Source organism: Falco punctatus (genome assembly GCF_963210335.1).
Source record: "Falco punctatus genome assembly, chromosome: 7".
In the NCBI taxonomy this organism is placed as follows: Eukaryota; Metazoa; Chordata; class Aves; order Falconiformes; family Falconidae; genus Falco; species Falco punctatus.
In genome coordinates this window covers 51,105,895-51,120,304 of record NC_137587.1, presented here as the reverse complement: position 1 = coordinate 51,120,304, position 14,410 = coordinate 51,105,895, and the positions used below count along the sequence as shown (strand labels likewise).

Here is a 14,410-nt window from a genome sequence, read left to right as displayed (position 1 = left end):
TCTATGTGGTATATGTTGCTGATTACAGTCAATAAAGAACAGGTTGGTTTGGTTATTTTGAACAGTTAACCTAGTTGAACTCATAGATGGCAGGCAAAAAGGCCCAGGAGTGTTGGATGGTTTGGAGCAGAGACAACGTGAGTGGCGTGTTACCTGGGGAGAGGGGGGCAGTCTGGATATGATCTGATAAATGGTAGTTCCTCAAACCTAAAGTATAAATGATATATCGTATGTGTCTGGTGCGGTGGAAGGGCAAGAAACGACATCGCATATTAGTTTGTTCTGCTTTCTGAAATGGATTTTTTACTATAATGAATGCTTCTTGCAATACTCTGCTGGGGAAAAAAGAAGTTAATTAAAACTTCATTTTATGTTCAAAGGTAAATTTTGTGTTTCTAATCATACTACTAAAAACTGATTTACTTGCAGCAGCCATTTTGAGGGTGGTTACTGGGCTTTTTTCCCCTTCATAGCCTGTGTTTATCCTTCACAAATAGTAAGCATACTAGCAAAGCATGTGGGTGTTGTTGAGCAAGTTACTGTGATGAAACTAAATGCAGAATTTCTGGATTTATGTGCAGTATTCTTCTGTTTGCCTTCTGCAGCTGGGAAAGCTTGCTGGTTTCAGGGTAGTGCAGTGCATAAAATTTGAAAAAATCGGTAGCTGAAACCTGCCTGCGGGCATAACAGAAGCTTTAGTCTCGTAATGTAGTAACTTTTCCTCACTGACCAAGAGGAGTGTAGTAATGGTTGAGGTATGATTGTTCAGTGTTTCATGGTTAGTGTAGTTACAGTATCTTAGAGGAACATTTATGTAAAATATTAAACCTTTATCATAATGGCTTTTGGTAATGAAGTTACCTAGATTAAAGCCTAATACAAACCACCTTGATTTTTTTTACAATGAGAGCTTCTTCAAGTAGTGTCAGACGAAGGTTTCTGTTAGCTGTTTGTTAGAGCCTGTCAGTAATGGTTCACGGTATACAGAAGAGCATGACTGTCTTTAGTGGCATTTCTGTGATGGGCTTTTATACCCCCGTTCTTGACCTTGGAACGCCCCACTGGGTGCCCTTGATTCCTGGCAGTTGCTGCTGTGTTACTTATCCTAGTTGAGCCAGTCTGTCCTTGAGAAAGTAAAGCCCAGGCACAACTGCAGTTAGCATGTGGGTTTACCTGAGGGTACAAACTCAGTGTGTTGCTAATCCATCTGGTTTCGCGTGTGTTATGCCATGCTTTAGGGGGAGGTAGCATATCTGTTCTCAGAAATCACCTGCAAAAATACAGTTGTTGGTTACAAGAATATTTAATGTAAATGCCAGTGATTGCTTTGGTTGTGAAAAGTCCTGTATTGAGCTACTACACAAAAAAATTACTGTTGGTTCTTAATGTCAGTTTGATAAGTAAAGTCCTATGTCACCTCAGTTTTACTCTGGTTATGGCTGTTTCTAGTAAACGTTCAGACAATGCTAAAGGTACTGTAGCTTTCAATTATATTTTTGGTGGTGTCTTACCCCACCATTTCTTCACTTAAGATGCCTCCCAGCACTATTGAGCTGGATACCACCTTAGTCTTGAAACACATCCTGAGATGCATTTTATGTAGTGCTTCCAAATAGTCAGTTAAAATTTTAACTGACTTAAGTTTGTAATATTTTTTTCTTAACATTTTATAATCTTGTTATTGGTAGGCCTGATGTTGTTGCATGAATGCTGCAGTTGCCAGCAGAAGGTAACTCAACCTTTTTACACAAATAAGAATAAGGAATTGAGGTCTAGAAGCCTGGTTGCAGCCTTCTTAGCAAAGCAAACTGTTCAATGATTCTTCTTTAACATCCATATGTGTGTGGTTTTTATATAAAGTGGTGAAGATCCTTGTCCATAAATGTAGAAATCATATCAAGTGTTACATCAAATGTAACAGAGTTAGGTTTTACCAGTTATTCCTCTGATATATTCACATGCCCTACTTAAATTGTGTTTGTACTAGCACACTCTGAAGCCATCTTTTCTGTGCTGCAGCTATAGGAGTTCTTATATTAGACCATAGCAACTGATCTGTAGCGGTCAGCAGGTCATTTTGCGCAGTGAAGATGCTTCCTGCTTCACCTCCTGGGCTGCCTGTTTGTTGTACAGAGCTGGCTGAAAGCAATTCCATTGCAAACTCTGCAATATCATTAAACACTCCCATCGAGTGCAGCGTGTCCCACCTAAGCTTGTTGCAGACCCTCCCACCTGAGCACGTGTAGCAGTGTGAGCTTGTTCTCAGAATGTTGTTCTACAGAATGTATCTTCTTGTGCTGATCGGGGATTAGAGAGATGTCCGAAGAAGAGAATGAAGGAAACATTTAAAAGGAGGATAGAAGCTGTATTCCTATGGGTCTTCTTGGTATATGGAGCTGAAATCTAGATTCACGATGCAAAGTAATCATAGTAGTAAGTTACGGAGAAGAGCTTTGAAGGGAAGTGGGAATCTGCTTTTGGATATAGTTTGGGAACTGTATCAAGTCGTGCTGAATGTTCTTTGCAGTGTCCTGTGAGTGGCTGCATAGACCATGTTTCTCCACCCTGTCCTTAAACCAGACTTTTTTTATAGGGATGGGAATTGTAGCAGGGATTCAGTCTCTGAAGATGATGCTGAAAACATCTGTGCCTGATAATATTGCATCGTTCATATACTTGTAATTATTTACTGTCTTGTAGTGTTTTAAGAAAATAATAAAAAAAGACAGGTAGGTGAAGGAACTAAGAATTGAAAGAAGTCACACACTACAGAACATCTAAATTAGTACCAGCTAAAAATGGCCATTTAATGCCTTTATTGTGTGCAAGGAACATAAGTTCTGAAGCACGGAACATACATCATAGGACTAAACTTCCAAATGTCTTGGGGGGATGGGACTATTCCCCTGTTTATAGCTCAGAATACTAAGCTATTAGCAGATTTGTTTAGCAGGGCTGATACAGTAATGTGGTTGAGAATGCCAACAGGGTTAAAATGACTCCATGCTTTATGTAATGGACCACGTATTTTGATTTGATTTTGGTTTTTAGAGCAATGCTTGGCTAACAACAATAAGAAAAAACCCAAAACAACACAATAAAAAACCTCCTAAAAAAATAAATTAAAAAAACCACAAAACCCAGTATAGGAAAACGCACAAAAATCCAGAGTAAATATGTGGGCAGAAATATTTTCTGCATTCAAAAGTTGTGGTATAAGAAGATTCAGGAATTTATCCTTGTAGCCTCAGTGAGTCTGTGGTGCAAATGCTACTGAACTGAACTACGTTATCACCAAGACTTTTGAGAATGCAGAGTACCTAGGAAATACCTATGAAGTGCAAAACTGTAGTTTACCTCTAATTCACAGTTGTAGAATTCTGCAGTGGGATTAAGAAAGCATATTCTACATCAGCACTTTTCTTTATTCAGTCTTGTTGTTCTATAAACAACATCACTAGCACCTGAAACAAAAACACTTCATAGAAATGTGGCTACAGCTAAGAAAAAAGAAGGGGAGGGGTCAGGGGGCTTATGCTAAAAAATACATCAAATATTCAGAAAGCTCTGTTGGATTTTGTGTAAACTTCCAGAATTAGGTGCTTTATGCACTCGTTGCTCCTGCCCTACAATAGGTTAAGCAGGTTAGTAAGTAGGCTGGTGCTGTAAAGAAATGCAGGGCTCAGACTGCTGGTTTGCTGACTGGGCTTTTGGGCAGCCAGTTCCACTCTGATTGCATTCCAGGAAGGGAGGACAATAGAATAAACAAACAGTGGTGACTAGTTTTTAGGCTCTCTTTAGCTCCCATTGGTAAGTAAAAAAATAGACGGCTACTTCAGCAGTAATTAACCCAGTTGAAAAAGGAATGTTCTTTCCACAGTCACGTTTGTTCAAGCTAGTCTTAAAATTGACATCAGAGTATAAGCAATTTTTGTTTTTCTCAGACTCCACAAGATACATTCAGTGTTTCACTGTTAAATATTCAGATAACTGAAAATCTGCTATTTTAAATGAAATTGTGATTTTGAAACATGGTATTCTACCCATTAGGTTGCTCTGGTAGTATGTGCATATGCATTGTTTGTTCCTTCCCTTGATGTAAAATGTTAGGAGTGTGGTTCTTTCACCTCTTTCCTTCCCAGTCACATTTCTGAATAAACATTTACATGAGTAGATAGACCCTCCTGGCACACTACAAAAAATAAAATTCTAGTTCACCATATTTGGTTTATAGGTTGAAAACAAGATCCATTTTTAATTTTTTTTTAAAAGCACAATTCTGTTATTGAACTGCATCTGAAAAGAGCAGATTTCAAAGCAGTTTCCCAACCGTTTATATCACAATGATGCTAAACGAATGGCACTTATTGAATTGGAAGATTTATGTGGGGGCCTTATGTGGGTGTGACAGGAAAGAAGCATATTGGGGTGGTCACTTCATTCTCTGCTGCATCAGATTCTGTTGTCCCCTTGTTGTGGTGTGTTCTTCAGACACACATTTATTTTTTTTTTATACAAACCTTTGGACTTGTATAGTGTCAACCTTAATTGACGAAGGCTCTGAGTAGAGGTGAAAATGCTTCCAGCTAGTGCTTGGTGCTCTCAGAACTTGGGGATTTGAAAGGGCTTCTGACACCTTTGTCAACAAAGGACTGAAAATGAAGAAAGGTATCCATGTTGCAAGTGACTGACATACTTCACAATCGCATTTGAAACAAATTTTAGAATTTTAAAATAAGTGCAAGTATGGAGAAGTTGAATAGTAGTTTCCAGGAAGCAGAGGGGCTGGTGAGTTCATGGGCTGTACTGAACAGGACTTGGGCATGTTACTGTAATACAAATGTGTGCATTACGGATAAATCCCCATACGCTGGTACAGCCGCCTAAGGGAACGCATTAGATATGCATTCTGTGCACTGAACTTGCTTTTATCCTGACCTTAAACTTATCAGAAAATGCAGGGTGGTGGCACACCTTTTAATTAAACTTAATTGTACATTATTTGTGCATTACTGGAGACATGGTAGATGTTGAAAATTTGAATGAACATGGATTAGGGGTCTAAATTTCAAGGTATCATACTACTACAATGCCAGTTTCAATGCAGGTGATGCATTGGTTGCTGAAATAATTGTCCTAACGTAGACTGCATTTACTCTGACCTGCAGTAAATCTGTTAACCTGCAGTTAATAGTTGTGTCAGCATAGAGCTGATGTTGCTTAAAAGTCCACTGAAAGGAAAAAAAAATCACTTTCATAATGAACCCAGACCTGAAAAACATCCTGATGAATTTATTCTATCAGAAATCTTTTTGCCAGCTTTGATTGGTGAAAATTTACGAGAATTCTTTTGTTGCTGTAGGCGTTTCTCAGCTAAGAGGTATTCCTTCTTCTGTAGCTGTGTACATGTGTGACTTTATTCTTTAACTTCCTGGTCTTTCTAAATGAATACATAAACTAGTTTCAAATTTGGATAGCTGTTGTGGATCAGAACTTCACCTGAATTTTTTAGTTGCAGTAAGGGAGTACTCCAAGAGATCTCAAAGTGGGATAGAAGCCTTCCATAACCAGCCTGTGTGCAAGGAGCGTACACAGGACCTTGCTAGCAGGAAGATCTAGGCCATCTTCTGTTTGCCCAGGCATATTACTGTGCCTGGAAAAATGATCGGTATTGTAAACTTTGAGGTGATGGAAGAGAAGGTGGTGTTTTTTTCATAGCACTGTGGGGGTCAGGGAGGGTGGGGTGGGAGTTGATTGCAGTTTATCAAAATAAATTGCAATTTATTTTGATGTTCAAACTGATTTGCCCATCCTCAGGAGATGAGTATTAAACCTGTGTGCTATATTGGCTTTTATTTGGAGTAAAAGCTAACAAATGATCCTAAGAATCATAAAGAAAACAAAGTCTAAAAAACAAAGCGTAAAACCACCCAAACAACAAAGCCCACCTCCTCAAAACAACCAATACCTTGAAATAGAGTTCTGTCATCTTTTAAAAGCAAACCAGAGTTATTAAATCTATTTTTGTGCAGTCATACTCTGGGAAGGGAGATCATTGTGAAGGGAAATTGCCCAGAGAGGCTTGTGCTGTGCTGTTTTCTACCAAGTTGCTCCACACAGAGACCATAAAGCACAGAAAGGCACAGTTAATGCAAAATGGACATCTTTGAGAGGTCAATGTGATTATTTAATTTCTGTTTACACCCAGATTTGTGCTGCAAGTATTTTGTCAAGTGACCAAACAATTTCAAGGTATACTCAGAGTTCATTTATTGTGAGCTTTTAAAGAGTGAGTGATGTGGAAGCCTGGATTGAATTTTATTTTCTTGAACATAAAGCTATTCTCTTTGGCAATGCAAATTCCAGCTCCCAAAAAGAAAAGGAAACTTATAACTTCCTGAGTTGCTTCCTTTCCAGTGTGTTGGCAGAAGGTACTTTAAAACCAGAAATTAAGGGACTGGGGATAAGGAAGTAACTTGTTTGTATCTTGTGTTACAGACCTGGTTACTGGAAGCATTCCACATGGTCAAGCAGCACTTCCAGACAGGCTTATTTTCTATTAAATGAAGTTTAATTTTGAGGTAAGGTTCTGTTTAATTTTCTTTGTTATGCATATAATGACATAAAAATCCTACAGTAATTAAAAACTTTTGTTTGCTGCCTGTATGTATTAGTGTAATGTTTTCTTTAGAGAATGCATGAAAAGTATACAGCTGCGGCTGTGTTTGTGAGGAGAGAAATCAAGCTGAAAAAGAAAAGCGATGCATGAATATTCAAGCTCCAAGTAAACACTGAAATTAACAGCCAGGAGACTAACCTGACCATTACAGCTATTGACTATTTTTAAACAGTTTCCAGGGAGACTGGGGAATATGATCATATAATGAATGAGTTCTCTAAGCCTCAGCAGAAAGGGCCATGCCTTTCATTGGTATGAGAACAAATAGCTCAGAAGATGACTTAACTTTGTTTCATCTTAGTACATGTAAGAGAGGTGACAAAAAGAACAAGAAAAAATCACTGCTGGAATAACTTCACAGATACATTACCATTACTGTACTGTAATGCTTTGAGAAGAGAATGTCACAGAGCAGTAAGACTGGCTTTGGGCAAAATGTTGATAAATCTTGCTCCTGATTCTTCTCTGGAGTTATTTTGACCTTGTACGCATTACTGTTCTAAACCTGTCTCTGGCTTTGACTGCTCATCTGGAAATGGTGCTTGTAATACTAAAAGGTCGCTAATGGAATTTTGTCCTGCTATTTTCCATGTTTGAAAAATGTCTTTAGTGAACTTCCAAAGCAGCCTATAATTAAAGCAGCATGTCAGTTTATATCAGATATGTCTAAGTACAAGGTTAAATGAAGTAAAATCACCAAAAAGTAAATAGTTATTTAGCATATGCACTTCATCATAGGTGCAAATCTTAAGAGAAGGCTAGATGGTTACCTACATTGTTTTGTTCTTGTTATTACCCAGCTAGAGCTAAATATTTACAGAGCATTCTTATAATCCAGCCTGTCAGCAAGACCCTTGGAACTATTCTATTTTTAAGAACTAACACTGCATTAAGTTCTCTTTTGCAATGTCTCTGTTTTCCTCATTTCACTGATGCTGCTGTCAGATCAGTTATCAATTGTGGTATGAAATAACCTGGCTAAAGATCTTAATTAGCTTTTAGTTTTAGAAATTCCTAAAAAAAGTATTATCTCTTTGTGTAGTTAGACTTACTGTGTATGGCTGTACAACTGATTGAACCGGATTGGTAACTACTTGCTTGTCAGACTAAACAGGTACTTTTGGGACTATTGTTGGTTTCTTAACTGTGAAAGATTCCCTCAAGAAATGGGGGATTTCCCTCCCTTCTGTCAGCAATGTCAGTGCTGCTGGCTGTTGTGTAGGTAAGTGAGCAGTGGGAGAGTAAACCTGTACTCAGGAAATTCAGTGACTTCTTCACATGGGATATTGGTTAACTGATGGAACAATATCCCAGTAGTAGCAGAAAGTAACCATAGTCACTAGTGAAATCACCACCAGTGAAGAATCTGAATAGTAAGGAATGCTTCAAGCCTTTGTCATGCATACACTAGAAGGAAAACAAAAGCTAAAATTTCTGAAAAGTCTATGTCTGCTTTAAATGTTATGTGATTGTCTTTGCAGAAATTCCATTCATTAGAAGGCTTTTTGAGAGTTAATGGCATGTGTTTACTTGGCATTTACTAACACAAAAATGGCCAAGGAAGCTGATTTTTGCCTCTTTGCCATGATTCAGGGGTTTTTCTGCATCAGGTAGTTCAGATACTGAGACATGAGAAACTTGATGTTGAGGAAAACTTGTCCTTATACAACTTTAATAGGGTGGCTCACTTGTCAATACGGAATGAATTTGGAAAGCTACTTGTGTTGTTGCTTTTGAGTAGATTGGCTAGCAGTTCTCTGAGAAGAAAATCTTAATGCTTCTTAATTTAGTTAAAAGCCATATCAGATTGTAAAGCAGCAGAGGCAAACAACATGTTTGCACTGGATGGTAAGCAAAATAAAACCTATATTTTTAAAAAAAGAGAAGAAAAAAAAGCAGTGTGTGTGCTGAATTGTTCTTACTTTTTCTTTCATAAGGGAAAACATTCTAAAATACTGTTATAGGAAAATGTACCTCCATGTCCTAATCCATATTAGACAACATTAGTTCTTAAAGGAAAAAAACCACCCAAAACCAAAACCATGTTTTGCTTGGGGATTAGCTCACCAGAGTATGCTGTTTACTTCTATGAAACTGAAAAAAATGAAGTCACATTTATTTTAGTATGTTTTACCATTTATCTTATTTTAATAGTTGTGCTAGTTGAATAACTTCTTTTAAAGCAATACTGATACTGTGATGCATGAAATGCTTATGGACTTACTCCAAGGGTGAATATTGAGTGTCAGCATGTAACTTCTGCTGCAGCCCTTACAGTTATATAGGGCAAGCAGATCACAGTTAGGTCTTGTGCTACAAGAATTCTGGAGTGTTGCTCCCTTCGTTCTGAGGTTTTGTTCAGTTTGGATTTTTTGATGGTGATGCATGGATGGTGGTGGTTTAAACTAACCAATTAAAAAATTAGTCTTCGTAAACCACACTGTCACCAATGGTGAGTTGGTTTTAAGTAACCACCCTCTATCACTGCATCAAGGGGATTTCCATGCACTGCATGTGTTTGAATATTCAAAATCATCACCCCAAGATGGAAAGCTTTTTAATTCACTTCTGTTCTGTGGACCAAAACTTTCAAAAAAGGCTTTGTGGAGTTTGTAAGTACAAGAACATGCAAATATGTACGATTTTAGTTCTGGGAACACATGGACAAAAGATGAAAATAGTCAAAAGGCTATTGAATGACTGACTTCTGAATTGCTGTATCAGCACTGGAAGAAAGTGCTCAAGTGAAAATACAGTAAATTGGTTTATTGTTAAAATAACTTACTCCGAGACACCTTTATCTTTTTCATATGTGATCCAAACAAGAAATCACAACTTTTTACTGATACTGTTATTTAGGGGGAATAAATAATCAGGTCACAAGTTTTCTAGCTCTCTTCAGGATGAATGAAAAATTCTGTTTAATCTTGTAACTTTCATTAAAATAGCAGTGCGTAACTAACTTCTCTTAACTCTCCTAAGTTTCCAGTGTTATGATTATTGAGGCTTAGCAAAATGTAACCTTTGTCTTGAATGTGAGAAAGTCTTAAGTAATTTAAACTTGGTTTCACGTTCTCAGGAAAAGCGTTGAGTGAACACCTAGTAGAAGGTGGCATTGTTGAAGGCCTGTGCTGGTTCTGACAGAGTAGGTGGGGAGGGAGAGTCTCAGGGGGAAGATGGTTCAGGCAAAGCAAATCAGTGGCAGCATCCGAGTCTCCCTGAACAGTGTCCTAAACCCAAGCAGGGTGTTCCTTGCAGGGGTTATTAATTGTGTCACTTAAACATTGAAGTTGCACTTCCAGCAGCTGCTGTAACACACCTTCCTCAAGGAACGGGTGCTCCAGTGAAGACCAGCTGTGACACAGCACATAATAAGCAAGTAGGAGAATGCAATAAAACTGAGGTTCCTGCTAAAGCTGGATAATTTCCAGATATATTTTAATATCTGGCTTTCTTGGTGATTTTTCAATATTTAATTTCAGTATTTTAGTGCTTTTATTCCCCCTCATTTTAAATGACATGTATATTTTATACTGAGTGAATAGGATGTAAATAGAACTTGAAACTGTGAAGAAATCTATTTTGATGTTTTAATGTGAAATATGGAGTGGATTGGGAAATAATGATTGTCGTGGGCAAGAAAAGTGTTACACAAGAAAACATTCACTCCTGTCTCACCTAGTTGTTACAGTAGGGTGCATCTAAGAGGGAAAGGATTGGAGCTGCACAAGCAAATAAAATACAACAGCATAAAAGGATTTTTTTCCTGTAACAGAACATCTCTGTGTAAGAGTAAGAGGGATGAGGAAGGCTTGAAAAAGTAGGTCAATTAATCTCATGTTTATGCGTAAGAATTCTAGTTTAGGTTTAATTGTGTAGTGCTGAGTGAATGCTGTACATCATCCAGGTACATAGTATAAGATTTAGCACAATGCTTAATTCTAAATATGTTTAGATAAATACCTTGTAAAAATCAGTGATTCATGGCATTTCTTTTATTAACTGTGGTAGTAGTCCCCCCACCCCTCAAAAAAACCCCTAAACCACCAGTGGGGTAATGCCACAAGTATCAGCAATTGTACTGAAGTTTAACTTTAAATTTTCCCATTGAAAATTGTCTCTATATTCTTCTGCTGCTAGTCCATGGATAGGAATACTTCATATTTTTGGAGTATTGCATTATTAATCAGACTGTATATGTCTAATTCAATATGAGCAATCCAATGAGCATTCCTTTGCAACTGGAGTTGATTAATGATACTGAGCCTGCAGTAACTATAAGGAGGTTATATTTTAAATGTTTGATGCATGTTGTTGAGATCTTTAAATTTACAGCTGAAGTTGTCAGCCATTCAGTCAGTGACGATGGTGCAGGGAGGAAGAGCAGGAGGGCCGCTTTGACCTTGAGTGCACTCAGTGCATGAGACAACGTATTAGGGAATTGTGTACGTGCCTCAGTCCCTTTCCAATGGGAAACTTTCTCAGTGATAGGCAAGACTTAAAAGCCAAGATGATTTTTAGGGATGTACATGTACATGTGCTATCATAAATGCACATACAAGTATGCTGTGTTTACGTAACATCAGTGTGTTTGTATGTACAAACCTAAAAATACAAATAGTAGATCAAAGCCAAGTAGTGCTTCTGAAATTGAGAGTTGGTGTATCATTAAACATGTTGTCTACTGTGTCAGTCGCTTTAATACTTTTTTGCTAACATACATGTTTTTAAAAATAAAGCTGAGTTCTTTAACAGTTTGATTGTGAACACGCTGTGTGTTTCTACAGTTGTGGTTTATTTGTTCCTTTTCAGGGGGTAGTAGATACCAAAATAGTTAACAGATCTTTATTAAATATTGGCATAACCTCTTGTCCGTATACATTGTGCTTTGTTGTTGCTATAGAAAACAGTGTGCTTTGCACCGTGTGCAGAAGCTGATAACCTGATGAGATCAGATAAAGATGGATGGATATGGATTTCTATTTAGAAATACACCCCTCCTTGTGTCTTTGGAGTATGAAGTTAGGAGGATGATGTTATAATATACTCTAGTTTCAAGTACAACTCTCTTGATATTTCACAACATTAATAGCACCTTAGGTTTAGGAATTCTCTTGGTCTTATTGTTCTTCTCAGCCAAAAATAATTTTCAAAACTCATTTAAACACTTAAAAGAAAATAAACAGAAAAAGTAATATATGACATAGGACCTTGTGAACAGTCTTCTGTTTCTCAGAAGAGAAGTGCTGGTTCCCGGCAAGGCCCATTTGCTGGGTGGCAAGTTGAGCCAACATCTCACAACAAACAAAATTCCCTGATTCTGTAGCTACTTGGAGCTGGCGAGGTTTTACACAGTGATAGAAAGAATGAAACTCCCCACACAGCTGTCCCCTATAATGTTATTTATCCAATTGTCATCTTATTTTCTGTCTTAACTTTTATGGATTTATTTTGGAAGTGCCTCAAACTCCTCGTGGAAGTCAGCAGTAAAAATGAAAGTTTTGGCACAGGAGTAAGACCTGGGAACACCCTAGAAATTATATAAAAATGAAAACTAAATCAATTGGCTGTGTGATGTTGTCTGCAGAAATTAACACTGAGCTCTCCTCTGAAACTGGGAAATGAGAAATGTGAATTATAATGGAATGAAAAATACATGTTCAGCTGTCGGTTTTAGGTCTTTTAAATAAGTTGCTGTGAAGTCATTTTGTTGTGATTTTTGCCTTTAAGGATGTGGTCTGAGAGGGAGGTACTTTCAGGCTGTGTATTTAGAATCATTGGTGAATCTGAAATTTCCAACCGGGAAATCTTGTTGCCCTACTTATTGTAGCCTTCCTTAGCATAAGATGATATTAATGGAAAAATCTGTTCACAAATAGAAATCCTACAGGGAGAATAAGTCAGTGTCTGTCCCTGATTTGCAGCTCAGATGCTTGAGTTGCAGGACTACTTCTGCAGAAGCACTTCTGACAATCTGCGGCTTTCCCACCTAAATAGCCATTAAGTAAAAAAATCTTTAGTCTTGCAGAGGGCTACTTGGTGAGTGTCTCCTAGGTAGCTGTCAAAGGTTGATCCCAGCTGAAACAAGTGGAAGCCCTAGCTGGAACTTCATGTCTTTGGGTAGAAAATTATATTTGTAGTTGCAAATTGGATCTCAGGTTGATTTCTCTTTAATTGCTGTCTACAATCAATGGAAGCAGTGATGATGACACATTATTTTTCCCACCTGCACTTGGAAAACAAGCTTCTCTCCTTTTTATGCAACTACTTTTTTATTGCCCTCTGGTCTTTCTGTCTACATTGCAGAGGGTGGTGGCTTAAATCTTTGAGGAGGCAGTATATAGTGCAGAATACTGGAATGAAATTGGAGTGATGTGTAATGGTCCAAGATGGTGTTGATTCCTTTGTGGTTCCTGTTTGATCTATGAATTTTCCTGCTAAACTGCTTTCTCCAACGATGTCATTGATGATCAGCTGAGGTGGAGGAGGGCCTGGTAGATCATTTTATTCTGACTTAAGAGCCCGAGTTTTCTGGAGGGACTGTTTCTGTGGAGAATGCACTCATTAATCCCCTTCTGGATAGCGCAGTGACAGTGGCAGCTGGAATTCAAGGCATTTTGTACCTGTTACAAACACTAGCCTAACAGCCTGTCTTTTCAGTTGTGTACGTGCAAGTGTGTCTGTGTGTGTTCATACACATCTGTTCATATATGCATGTATGCCTATGTGTGTAGGTGTAGAATGAGTTTGAGACTGTAGAATGAGAATTTATTCCATATATAGCACATATCTAGTGGTTTTGGGTTCTGCTGAGTAATGCATTTTAAGACCCTTACGAGAGCTAATCATTACGAGACACAAGAATCATCTGGTGTTTTAGGTACCTCTGGAAATAGGCTTTGCTAAGAAAAATAATGGAATATCTGAATTCAGGCTCACCCATTTGAAGCCTGCCAAGCTGTCTTTGAGCTTTTCCATAAGATCACTGCCAGAGCCTGTTTCATGAGCACATTTGATGTAGGAGGAGGTTTGACCTTAGATTAGCACGCAGTTGGCAGTGTGCTAGGCTAAGTATAATCTAATTGACATGTAATGTTTGTGCACGCTGTTACACCCTGATAAAAATTCAGCAGTGTTTTATGATCTCTTCCTTTCTGTCTCTGTTGTAGGAGTAGCAGCTGCTTTGGGGCTCGATTGTGGTCTCTTCAGACATTTAGGTTTTCCTCAAGCTTAAACACGTTCAGAAATTTTCATAAGGATTACACCAGCTTGTAATTTCCTTCCTTTCTTATCCCGTAGTTGTGAGGTTTTTACCTTGGGGGTATGGAGTACTCTTGGAGCTGGAGTGCAATGAATGCTATGGTGCTTCCTTCAGACATTCATTAATGTACATTAGCTTTCTCATGTGTCTCCATCTCTGTGTTCTCCTGTTTTGTGGCTGTGACAGAGATGCTGATTTGACAGGTGCAAGCGCAGTCCTTGCTCAGCTTTTTGGTTTTCATTAGTTTCGGTGATTCTGGTAGTCACTGGGCCTTCTGCAGTCTGTTACAACAGGTCTTGTTCCGTTCTTTGGCTACTCTTTTTTCCACATGATTTACTCAAAGTTCTTTTGACTAGACATTCCCTGTTTCTTTCTTCTGTTGAAAAAGTGCTCTTATTTATCAAAAAACACAGAAAAGCCTGATGTTTCTACCAGAAATTTGGTGTTTAAAGAAAATCCTTACAACAGGT

The 14,410-nt window shown here is 38.1% G+C and overlaps 1 protein-coding gene across 5 annotated transcripts in view; it reads left to right on the top strand.

Annotated features, from left to right (window-relative positions):
* The window catches only part of TLN2 (talin 2), a 206,220-nt gene that overhangs the window by 56,746 nt on the left and 135,064 nt on the right, over positions 1 to 14,410 (top strand). For all 5 annotated transcript variants that reach the window (XM_080395552.1, XM_080395551.1, XM_080395553.1 and 2 more), the window contains one exon: positions 6,499 to 6,581. The gene's annotated coding sequence lies outside the window, so the exon portion shown is untranslated. The remainder of the gene's footprint in view (positions 1 to 6,498; positions 6,582 to 14,410) is intronic.